Source organism: Sminthopsis crassicaudata, chromosome 2 (assembly GCF_048593235.1).
Source record: "Sminthopsis crassicaudata isolate SCR6 chromosome 2, ASM4859323v1, whole genome shotgun sequence".
NCBI classification, from domain to species: domain Eukaryota; kingdom Metazoa; phylum Chordata; class Mammalia; order Dasyuromorphia; family Dasyuridae; genus Sminthopsis; species Sminthopsis crassicaudata.
Window position 1 is genome coordinate 594,132,496 of NC_133618.1, and position 13,699 is coordinate 594,146,194.

Genomic DNA, 13,699 nt, shown 5'->3' on the forward strand with positions numbered 1-13,699 from the left:
TGCTAGCAGCTATTTATTATGGCAAAGAATTGGAAATTGAAGGGATGCCAACAATTGGGGAATGGCTAAACAACTTATAATATGTGATTGTGATAGAATACTGTTATGAATGCATTTAGAAAAACCTGGACTTTCATGAACTGATATAAATTGAAGTGAGAAGAAACAATAGAACATTGTACACCTAACAACCATATTATACAATGATTAAATGTGAATAACTTAGCAATACAAATATGAAGGACTTATAATGAAAATAATGTCCACCTCTAGAGAAAGAACCAATGTAGTCTGAATGCAGATTGGAGCATACTATTTAAAAATTTTACTTGTTTTCTTTTGGTTGTTCTGGGTATTTTTTCTCAATATGACTAAATGGAAATACATTTTGAATGACTGCACACATATATCTATATGAAATTGCTTACCTTCTTCTCAATAAAGGGCAGGGGAAGGGAAAGAGGAGAGACTTTGGAACTCAAATTCATTTTTAAAAAAGAATGTTAAAGAAATTTTACATGGAATTGGAAAAAATAATTTTAAAAAAGAAAATGAGTTGGATTTTATAACTTCAAAGGTCTTACCCAACTAAACATTATGTGTGTGTATGTGTGTGTGTATGTGTGTGTGTGTGTATGTTTAGCAACACAATTAGAGTTAAATAACTTTCCCAAATCACACAGCTAGGAAATGTTAAGTGTCTAAGGCTAGATTTGAACTAAGGTCCTCTTGACTTCAGAGTTGATGCTCTGTCCACTGTGCCATGTAGCTGCCCCCACCCCAACCATTTTTAGAATCCTTTGAATTCAGTGTCTCTTGACTCATGGACCAGCACTCTATCCAGTCTGCCACCTAATTGTTCAGCTGATCCTGGGGTGTAGGGTGTGTTCAGGGAAAAACTAGTCTCTCTGGTGTGAAAACTATGGACCTCTTTTCAGGATTGCTTTGGTGTCTACCTGTAAGCAAGAAGCTATAACATGCACAGCAGTAACAACATTCTGGTAATTAAAAAGTCATTGCTGTAATATCCCAATCTTTCTCCCTCCAAATACACACACACAAACACACACACACATGACATTTGAAACTATGATTATCATTAACTAATCTTAGAAATTACACACTCTAACTGCAGAATGAGCAACAATCTTACAATCATAACATAGGCATAAATGATGAAACCCCAAAAATTCCTTTGGTGCTTAAATATAGTGCTTATAAAACCATTGTATCTCTTTATTTACTTTTATATTTTAAAATAAATTGCACTGATATCTTTTTTCACATCTAATAGCATATGCCTTATTCTATATTCATATTCTTTCATCACCTTCCTTCTTGAGACTAAGAAGATACATTTCATCAGTAGTCCTCTAGTGTTGTGTCATGCTTTCTAGAGCCTCCAAGTTAGGGGTGATTAAAATATATAGTCTTAGTGATAAGTGAAAAAGTGAGACTCCTGAGGATGGTAGAAATATGGAGGCTGTTTATTCCCAGTTCTTTCACCCTTGTATATCCTCATACCCTGATGTAACCAAAATAACTGGGCATGCACTAAGTATATACTGTGCACAAGGGACCACATAAACAACTTGCTATTGTATATAGATTGCCACTTGGTATCACTATTTGCTACCTGGTATCACTCTGCTTCAATCACAACACTGGTTGTCAGTTTAGCAGGTTCTCTCTGGGCTGACTGGTCTTATACCTCACCCAGAGTTACCCCACTGTCTGTGATCCTTTACACTCTAGTATCAAAATTGGAAACTATAATTAATCAGGGTCCCACTACTATTCCAACTGTTTTCATTTATCCTGTTGCTGTGATATGACCTATTATTCCCCTGCTTCTACTTATTTTGCTCTAAGTCAGTTCACTTAAGTCCTCTTATGTGTCTCTGAATTCTTCATATCATTGCTTACAGTTCAATAATATTCTATTGTATACCCCAATTTATTTAGTCATTGTTCAACAAATGCATACCCACTTTACTTCTAATTTTTGCCTCAGAAAGTGCTTCTATGAATATTTCAGTATACAACATGTCTTTCTTTTTGTCTTTGTTCTCTTTGGCATATATATCCAGTAGGGAAATCTCTAGATCAAAGAATGTAAACAATTTAGTGACTTTTCTATCAATCATAATTTTGTCTCAAAAGTTTTCTAGAATGACTAGATTCTTTTCTTCTTGTGTCCAAGAATAAATAATCTATGTTTTGGGTCTGATAGAAACTATTTGAAAGTGGCATTCAAAGACAAATTTATTTATGTTTAGAAAAGTCTTATGTGATTGTAAATATATAATATATAGTAAATAATAAAATTTTATTTTAGTTCCTTTGATAAGCAAAAAATGGCTGCCATAGACAAGAAGATAAATTCTCCTATGGAGAATAGAAGTGAAACCTCAACCTTAATCTCAAATACACCTCAACCAGGAGAAAAAAAATTTTTTTTTGTTAATTTTATAATTATAACATTTTTTGACAGTACATATGCATAGGTAATTTTTTACATTATCCCTTGTACTCCCTTCTGTCCCGAATTTTTCCCCTCCTTCCCTCCACCCCCTCCTCTAGATGGCAGGCATTCCCACACATATTAAATATGTTATAGTATATCAGAGGTACAAAATATATGTGCAGAACCGAATTTTGTTGTTGTTGTTGTTGCAAAGGAAGAATTGGATTTGGAAGGTAAAAGTAACCTGGGGAGAAAAACAAAAAATTCAAACAGTTTACACTCATTTCCCAGTGCTCCTTTTCTGGGTGTAGCTGATTCTGTCCATCATTGATCAGCTGGAATTGGATTAGCTTTTCTCTATGTTGAAGATATCCACTTCCATCAGAATACATCCTCATACAGTATCATTGTTGAAGTATATAATGATCCCCTAGTTCTGCTCATTTCACTCAGCATCAGTTGATATAAGTCTCTCCAAGCCTCTCTGTATTCATCCTATTGGTCATTTCTTACAGAACAATAATATTTCATAACATTCATATACCATAATTTACTCCACCATACTCCAATCGATGGACATCCATTCAACTTCCAGTTTCTAGCTACAACAAAAAGAGCTGCCACAAACATTTTGGCACATACAGGTCCCTTTCCCTTCTTTAGTATTTCCTTGGGATATAAGCCCAGTAGTAGCACTGCTGGATCAAAGGGTATGCACAGTTTGATAACTTTTTGGGCATAATTCCAGATTGCTCTCCAGAATGGTTGGATTCTTTCACAACTCCACCAACAATGCACCAGTGTCCCAGTTTTCCCACATCCCCTCCAACATTCATCATTATTTGTTCCTGTCATCTTAGCAATCTGACAGGTGTGTAATGGTATCTCAGAGTTGTCTTAATTGCATTTCTCTGATCAATAGTGATTTGGAACACTCTTTCATATGAGTGAAAATAATTTCAATTTCTTTATCCTAGAATTGTCTGTTCATATCCTTTTGACCATTTATCAATTGGAGAATGGCTTGATTTCTTATAAATTAGAGTCAATTCTTTGTATATTTTGGAGATGAGGCCTTTCTCAGAACCTTTAACTGTAAAAATATTTTCCCAATTTGTTACTTCCCTTCTAATCTTGTTTGCATTAGTTTTGTTTGTACAAAAACTTTTTAATTTGATATAATCAAAATTTTCTATTTTCTGATCAATAATGATTTCTAGTTCTCCTTTGGTCACAAATTCCTTCCTCCTCCAGAAGTCTGAGAGGTAAACTATCTTATGTTCCTCTAATTTATTTATGATCTCATTCTTTATGCCTAAATCATGGACCCATTTTGATCTTATCTTAGTATGTGGTGTTAAATATGGGTCCATGCCTAGTTTCTGCCATACTAATTTCCAATTTTCCCAGCAGTTTTTGTCAAATGATGAATTCTTATCCCAAAAGTTGGGATCTTTGGTTTTATCTCAAACACTAGATTGCTATTTTTATTCATTATCTTGCCCTGTGAACCTAACCTATTCCACTGATCAACTAGTCTATTTCTTAGCCAATACCAAATGGTTTTGGTGACTGCTGCTTTATAATATAGTACAGCTAGGCCACCTTCATTTGAATTTTTTTCATTAATTCCCTTGAAATTCTTGACCTTTTGTTCTTCCATATGAATTTTGTTGTTATTTTTTCTAGGTCATTAAAATAGTTTCTTGGGAGTCTGATTGGTATAGCACTAAATAAATAGATTAGTTTAGGGAGTATTGCAATTTTGATTATATTTGCTTGGCCTATCCAAGAGCACTTAATGTCTTTCCAATTATTTAAATCTGACTTTATTTTTGTGGCAAGTGTTTTGTAATTTTGCTCATATAATTCCTGACTTTCCTTTGTAGATATATTCCCAAATATTTTATACTATCAACTGTTATTTTGAATGGAATTTCTCTTTGTATCTCTTGCTGTTGGTAATGTATAAAAATGCTGAGGATTTATGTGAATTTATTTTGTATCCTGAAACTTTGCTAAAATTCTGAATTATTTTTAATAGCTTTTTAGCAGAGTCTTTGGGGTTCTCTAAATATACCATCATGTCATCTGCAAAGAATGATAGTTTGATTTCCTCATTACCTACTCTAATTCCTTGAATCTCTTTCTTGGCTCTTATTGCCGAGGCTAGCATTTCTAGTACAATATTGAATAGTAATGATAGTGGGCAACCTTGTTTCACTCCTGATCTTACTGGGAAAGGTTCCAGTTTATCACCATTACATATGATGTTTACTGACAGTTTTAAATATATGCTCCTTATTATTTTAAGGAATAGTCCATTTATTCCTATGCTCTCAAGTGTTTTTAGTATGAATGGATGTTGGATTTTATCAAATTCTTTTTCTGCATCTATTGAGATGATAATATGGTTTTTGTTAATTTGGTTATTGATATAGTCGATTATGCTAATAGTTTTCCTAATATTGAACCAGCCCTACATTCCTGGTATAAATCCCACTTGGTCATAGTGTATTATCCTGGGGATGATTTTCTGTAGTCTTTTTGCTAATATTTTATGTAAGATTTTAGCATCAATATTCATTAGGGAGATAATTTTCTTTTCTATAATTTTCTTTCTCTGTTTTCAGCCTACCTGGTTTAGGTATCAATATCATGTCTGTGTCATAAAAGGAATTTGGTAGGACTCCTTCAATCCCTAATTTTTCAAATAGTTTATATAGCATTGGAGTTTGTTGTTCTTTAAATGTTTGGTAGAATTCACATGTAAATCCATCTGGTCCTGTGGATTTTTTTTAGGGAGTTGGTTAATAGCTTGTTCTATTTCTTTTTCTGAAATGGGACTATTTAGACTATTTACTACTTCCTCTGTTAATCTGGGCAAGCTATATTTTTGAAGGTATTCTTCCATTTCATTTAAGTTATTGAATTTATTGGCATAAAGTCGGGCAAAGTAGGTCCTAACTATTGTTCTAATTTCCTCTTCATTAGTGGTGAGTTCTCCCTTTTCATTTTTAAGACTAACAATTTGCTTTTCCTCTTTCCTTTTTTTAATCAGATTTACTAAGGGTTTGTCTATTTGGTTGTTTTTTTCATAGAACCAACTCTTAGTTGTATTAATTAATTCAATAGTTTTTTTTTTACTTTCAATTTTATTAAGCTCACCTTTTATTTTTAGAATTTCACGTTTCATGTTTGTCTGGGGGGTTTTAATTTGTTCCTTTTCTAGAATTTTTATTTGTAAGCTCAATTTGTTGACTTTTTCTTTCTCTATTTTTTGCAAGTAAGTCTCTAGAGATATAAAACTTCCCCTTATTACTGCTTTGGCTGTATCCCACACATTTTGGTATGATGTCTCATTATTGTCATTTTCTTGGGTGAAGTTATTAATTATGTCTATGATTTGCTGTTTTACCCAATCATTCTTTAGTATAAGATTATTTAGTTTCCAATTATCTTTTGGTCTATTTTCCCCTGCCTTTTTATTGAATGTAATTTTCATTGCATCGTGATCTGAAAAGAATGCATTTACTATTTCTGCCTTCTGCATTTGATTTTGAGGTATTTATGTCCTAGTATATGATCAATTTTTGTATAAGTTCCATGAGCTGCTGAGAAGAAAGTGTACTCCTTTCTACCTCCATTTAGCTTTCGCCAAAGATCTATCATATCAAACTTTTCTAGTATTCTATTTACCTCTTTGACTTTTTTCTTATTTATTTTGTGGTTTGATTTATCTAATTCTGAGAGTTCAAGGTTGAGATCTCCCAGTTTTGCTGTCTATTTCTTTTTGCAGCTGTCTTAATTTCTCTTTTAAGAATTTAGATGCTGCTCCACTTGGTGCATATATGTTTAATATCTATACTGTTTCATTATCTATGCTACCTTTTAGCAAGATATAATTCCTTATATCTTTGAATTAGATCAATTTTGCTTGATCTGAGATGAGGATGGCTACCCCTGCTTTTTTGGCTTCACCTGAAGCATAGTAGATTCTGCTTCACCCTTTTACTTTTATTCTGAATGTATCACCCTATTTCAGGTGTGTTTCCTATAAACAACATATAGTAGGATTCTGGCTTTTAATCCAGTCTTCTAACTGCTTCCTCTTTATGGGGGAGTTTACCCCATTCACATTTTTGTTTAGAATGACTAATTCTATATTGCTTGCCATCCTGTTAACCCTTGGTTATGCTTTTCTCCTTGCCTTCCCTCTTACCCCCCTCCCCAATATTAAACTTGTGAGCACCACTTGTTTTTCACAGCCCTCCCTTTTTAGTATCCCTTCCCCACCTTAAAATTCCTCCCCCTATTTTACCCCTTTTCCTCACAATTTCTGTATTCCCTTCCCCTTAGCTTACTCCTTTCCTCTCACTTTTCAATGAAGTGGAAGAAGTTTCACCATAAATCAAATATATCTGTTGATACACACTATATTCATGCCCCTCCTTTCTTTCTCTCAGATATAATAGGTTACCTTTGCCTCTTCATGAAATGTAGGACCACCACTTTACTCTTTTTTATGATATAATTTCCTTTCCACCTCTAGTTTCTAGGACAAATTATATATGTGTTCTTTACATATCTTTATGGCAGAAATATAGTTCTCAAGATTTCTTTTTACCTTTTTAGAAATCTCTTGAGTTTTGTATTTGAAGATTAAACATTTTGTGTAGGTCTGTTTTTTTTTTTCATCAAGAATAGATGGAATTCATTTATTTTGTTAAATGTCTATCTTCTTCCCGGGAAAAGGATGCTCATTTTTGCTGGGTAAGTTATTCTTGGCTGCATACCAAGTTCCTTAGCCTTTCAGAATATCAAGTTCCAGGCCCTTCATTCTTTTAATGTGGACACTGCTAGATCCTGGGTCATCCTTATTGTGGCTCCTCCATATCTGAATTGCTTTTTTCTAGTAGCTTCCAATATTTTTTCCCTTCATCTGATGGTTCTTGAACTTGGCCACTATATTCCTTGGTATTTTGATTTTAGGGTCCCTTTCAGTAGGTGATTGATGAAATTTTTCAATGTCTATTTTACCCTCTGTTTCCAAAATGTCTGGGCAGTTCTCTTTAATAATTTCCTGGAAAATAGTGTCCAGGCTCTTTTTTTCCTCACATTTTTCAGGGAGTCTGATTATTCTCAAATTGTCTCTCCTGGATCTGTTTTCCAGATCTGTTGTCTTTCCAATAAGGTACTTGACATTCTTTTCAATTGTTTCATTTTTCTGGTTTTGCTTGACTACTTCTTGGTTTCTCCTTGAGTCATTCATTTCTACTTGTTTGATTCTAATTTTCAATGATGTATTTTTTTCACTCACTTTTTTTATATCTTTTTTGTAATTGTCCAATTAAGTTTTTATCTTTTATGGAATTTTTTTCCATTTCATCAATTTTATTTTTTAGAGAGCTGTTTTCTTTTTCCAACTCACTAATTTTATTTCTCAATGATTTGTTTTCTTTATCCACTCTGTCTTTAAATGTATTGGATAACTTCTCCAGACTCTCTTGCCAAGCTTCCCTTTCCTTTTCTCATTTCTCTTCTAGCTCTCTTGTGAGAGCCTTTTTGATTTCCTCTATGAGAGTTTTGTGTATTGAGGAGCAGATCATATCCCCTTAGTGGATTCCTCTGGAGATAGTCTACTTTTAGTCTCCTCAGGGTTTGAAATCTGTTCTCTATCCATACAGAAGCTGTCAATGGTTTAGAGCCCTTTAAAATTTTTTTGTTCATTTTGTCTGAGGGGGAATCGAAGAAAACAAATTGACAAGAGAAACAATTGGTCCGTTTCTGGGGGGGAGTAGGGCTGGATGGTGTTTCCAGGCTTCCTCTACAGACTGCGGGAGATAGCAGCGAGGCACTAGCAGGACAGCCATGGCTGGGCTGCAATTGTGCTCTGAGGCTCTAAGAATGTTGAGTCACTCCAGATGGGGATGGGGGTGGATGCTAGCTTTTGGGGGGTTTATTCTTTACCTCCAGTGTTTACACCTTCTCTGCTGCTCCTGTCTTGCTGCCAAGATAGAATATCCGCACTGGGTTAAAGATAGTTTCACAGAAGCAGCAGAGATCACACCCCTCCCTCTCCAGTTTGAGCTGTGTGAGCTGCCTGTCTCTCTCTGGCTGCTTGCCCTCAGTCTGCACCCAGGCTGTTTGTCCCCTCCCCCAAACAAACACAGACCTTTTCTGGCGAATTTCAAGGATGTCTTCTGTTGGTAATTATTTGTGGGTTTTTTTTCTGGTCAAGCATTAATTCCGAGGCTTTGTCATGAAGTAAATTCTGAGAGAAAACGCAGAGCTCAAGCAGCTGTGTGCGTCCTTGCTGCCATCTTGACCCGGAAGTCCAAAAAAATTAAATTTTTATGTAAATGACATCTGCAATTTGTTTTATCATGGATATGACTTAAATTTCATTTCATTCATCTCCTGGATTCCCTGATTTACTTTAGGTCCCTGATAAAAACAAAACAAAACAAAACAAACAAACAAACCAAAAAACCCTCACTCTCTGCAAGCAGCCTTTCCCAGAACTCTTTAATGCTAATGCCTTCCTCCTGGTGATTATCTCCATTTTCTCCTCTCTATAGCTTATTTGCACATAGATATTGTCTTCTTCATTAGAATGTGAGCTCTAATTTGAAACTATACCTAAAGGGCTATAAAATTGTTCATACCTTTTGACCTTATAGTACCACTCTTGGGTCTTGGGATACTTGATATCCCAAAGAAATCATAAAGGAGGGAAAAGGACCCACATGTGCAAAAATGTTTGTAACAGTTCTTATTGTGGTGGCAAAGAATTGGAAAATGAATAGATGTTCATCAATGGGGAATGGCTAAGTAAATTGTGGTATAGGAAGGTAATGGGTAATGGAATATTATTGTTCCATAAAAAATTATAAACAAGATGATTTTAGAAGGGCCTGGAAAGATTTATATGAACTGATGCTGAATGAAACAAGCAGAACCAGGAATACATTATACATAGTAACAGCAAGATTGTGCAATGATCAACTATGAAAGACTTGGTTCTTCTAAGTGGATCAGTGAGCCAAGGCAATCACCATAAACTTTAGATAAAACATGCCATTTACATCCATAAAAATAACTATGAAGACTGAATGTAAATCAACACATGCTGTGTTCACTTCTTTTTTCTAGTTTATTTCTCTCCCATGGTTTTTCCCTTTTATTGTGATTTTTTTCTCTCCCAACACAATTCATAAAAAAAAGTGTTAAATTTTTTTAAAAGAATGGGAATTCCTTGGAAGCAGGGACTTTTTTTTTGTTTTCCTTTGTATCCCAAGCACTTAGCATAGTTAGCACATAGTAAACATAAATTATTATTGACTTGACTTATAAACAGATAGTACAGTGGTTTGAGTGTTGCATATAAAATTGGAAGACTAGGTCTTCAAATAGGAAATTCCTGCAGAGATAGTAGCTTAAACACCTGGCTTTAATTGTATCCTAATTAATCACAAATCTCTTGGATTATAAGAATTGAAAGGAGACAAGAACATGGTAAGATAGTCATATCATTTCAAGAAGTACAATAAAAATGTTTATTTGGTTTAAAATTTGAATCTAGTTATCAATGCACATGGTAAGAAATGCATAGTTAAAAAGTGAGTCTCCATTGATGTTACCTACCCCAACTTCCTAACTGTCTGAATAGATGGTGAAAATAAGCAACTTGAGAGAAACAAGGGCAGCTATTCCTCTCAGGAACTACTTCATGTTGAAGAAGGCTGAAATTTCACCAACCTCCCTAAAGTCAAAAGGATTCCTTAGTTTTTCAAAATCCATTTAAAAGGCATTTTAATGCAAAACTGTGTATGGTGGCACTTGTGCTCAAATCAGGGATAGCAAAGTGAAGCAAACCAAGAGCTTTTGTGAGGCTTTACCTCCACTTACAATCTGCCTCATTCTCTGACCTCATTCTCAGAGAACTTTTCCTACAAGTGTAGACACCATCCCCAACTCAGAAAAAGAGATTCTTTCTGAAGCAGAGGGTCAAGAATCTCTGCCTTCTTCTACCCTTGTTTCCTAGAACCTCTAGATCTTGTAAACCTCTCATAACAAATGGCAGCGAATATTATTCTCACTGTTTTTAGTTTGATGAAGATAATAAAAGATGAAGAGATAGATATTAGAGAGGCCATGGGAGGATAAATGCATTATTGATAGAGTTGTAAGTTGGTCTAACCATTTTCAAAGTAGTTGGAATTTTATCCAAAACACCATTAACTCAAATGCACCTTTTGACTCAGCAATATTATTATTAAGCATATACCCCCCCAAATAGATTTTAAAAAGAAGAAATAGACTCATGTATGTAAAAAGTAAGTGTAGTAACATTTTCCCAATAATATTTTATTTTTACAGATACATACAAAGATAGCTTTCAACATTCATTTTGTAAGACTGTTTCCCAAATGTTTCTCTCTCTCTCCCTTACCTCTCCCTTCCCCAAGATATATATATATATATATATATATATATATAATGGAAATATATTTCCATTAGTCATGTTGTGCAAGAAGAATCAGACCATATGGAAAAACCATGAGAAAGAAAAAACAAACAAGCAAACAAAAAGGTGAAAATATTATGCTTAAATCCACTTCTCCAGGTGAGGATGGCATTTTCCATCCCAAGTCTATTGAAATTGTCTTGAATCAACATATTGCTGAGAAGAACCTAGTCCATCATAATTGATCATTATATGGACCTTGCTTTTACTGTGTATGATGTTCTCCTGGTTCTGCTCACTTCACTCAGCATCAGTTCATATCTTTCCATGTTTTTTTTTTTCTGAAATCAGTCTGCTCATCATTTGTTAGAACAATAACATTCTATTACATTCACATACCATGAGTCACCCTGCCATTTCCCAACTGATGGGTATTCACTCAATTTCCAGTAATTTACCACATAGTAACATTTTTTTTGCCTGGTACTTATTATTTCTTTCATGGACTATTGTAACAGTCTCCTAATTGATGCTCCTGCTTTCAGTCTCACCCTTCTCCAAATCATTCTAAACACATATACAATTTTCCCAAGTCACAAATTCTGCTCATAAAATTTTAATGGCTCCCTATAAGATAAAATGCAAAGCCTCTGGCATTTCCTAATCTTCAAATGCAGTATTCTTTCCATCATATCAGACTATCCCACAAAAAGGGAGCCATAGTTTGCAAAGAATGAGGGCAACATAAACCATATGTCTTTGTCTTTCTAAGAGTCAATATTCATTGTATTACCAGTGAATTGTGTTCAATATGTGTGATAATGAGGTTTCTTGGAGTACACTGTAACTGGAAAAAAAATGGTACCTATGGGGAGCAGAGTAAAGATGGTGAAGAAAAAGCAGCAACTCATCTGAGCCCTGTCCAAATCAAAACAATTCTGAAGTACTTACCTCATACCTATTATATTGACTAATGGAACAGATTAGGAAAATGACAAATGTTGGAAAAGATGTGGGAAAAATGAGACACTGGTGCACTGTTATCGAGAACTGATTCAACCATTCTGTAGAGCAATTTGGAACTATGTCCAAAGGGCTATAAAACAATGGAAATCCTTTGACATAGCAATATCACTACTATATTTGTATCCCAAAGGAATTTTTTTAAAAAGGAAAACAACCTATACATACAAAAATATTTATAGCATCATTTTTCCAATGGTAAAGTGTTAGGTTCTTACTAAGTGCTAATGAGATAATGAGATATTAAGTTCTTACTAAGTGCTAAGTCGGTACTTAACAATTCTCTAGTTCTGGCCTTTACTGGGAGTTTTACATCTGTGAACTTCTGGGGAGGAGCTTGCATGCTTAGGAGAAGCAAGTTCATTGGTTGAAGTAATTTTTTCCAGAAGCCCTTGCGTTATCCCACGCCCATTCTCTGGGAGGATAAAAGAGAGCGGCACTCGAGAGATAGAGAGTCTCTGCTCTAGGCCAGACTTAAGGCTGCTCTCTGGAGGAAGAAATCTCTCCTCTAGACCAGAGAGTGAACAGCAGTTTCTGGAGTCAACAGCACATTATAGTAAAGAATTGGAAATGAAGAGGATATCCATCTGTTGAGGAATGGTGGAACAAATTTTGTGTTATGTGATCGTGATGGAATATTATTGTGTTATAAGAAATGATGAACAGGATACTCTCAGGAAAACATGTAAAGACATGAATTAATGCAAAGTGAACTCTGCTGTGTACAAAGTAATAACAATATTGTAAGAATGATCAGCTGTGAATGATTTAACTATTCTCAGCAATAGCAATAATCCCAAGACAACTCTGAACAATATGATAAAAAATGATATCCATTCCAAGAGAAAAAACTGATGATACCTGAATACAGATAGAAGCATACTTTATAAACTTTATTTTTCTTAAGATAATTCCCTTTTAGGGGGGGGGTCTATGTTTCCTTTCACAACATGACTAACATGGAAACGTTTTGCATGACTACATGTGTATAGTATTGAATTATTTGTCTTCTCAATGAGTGAGGGTAGGAAGGGAGAAAGGGAGAAAATTTAGAACTCAAAGTTTTACTAATGAATTTTAAAACTTGTTTTTTACATATAACTGGGGGGATTAAAAAAAGTGTTACCTACAAGAGAAATAAAAAAATGAAAAATCCATGAAAGTCACATTTTTCAATGGGAGCTTTTCAATAGAAGAAATATAAGATTAGTGCTCTAATTTGTGACTCACCTTCAAAAACATGCATGCAAGATTGTCTGGCCTATAAAGTAGGACCCTGTCTCTTTAACCTTTCTATTTCTTTCAGTGCCTCTTGACAGTGTTCTATATATATCAAGTACTCACCCATTAATGTTGGTTTAATTCAACCACTGAATTTGTCAAATTATATACTGGACTTTGATCCAATCACTTTTATGTGGTTCTAACTACCTATCTTAAAGACAGCCAGAATGTGTCTAGAAGATCAAGACTTTGTATCAAAAGCAATAACTCAGGTTGCCCAGTTTTCTACCCTGGGATTAGAGATTACTGTCATAAAGTTGTAAAGGGAAGCCCCCTGGTGGATTATAAAAGGGGAACCTTTATCCTGAACTAAAAATAATAATGATAACAATAATAATAGAAGCTCACATTTATATAAAGTTCACTTTAATCACAATAATCCCATGAGGTAGGTTTATACCTCCCTGAGTTCTCTAGTACAGTTTTGCAATGTTAGAGAGGGAGTATTTCACCAT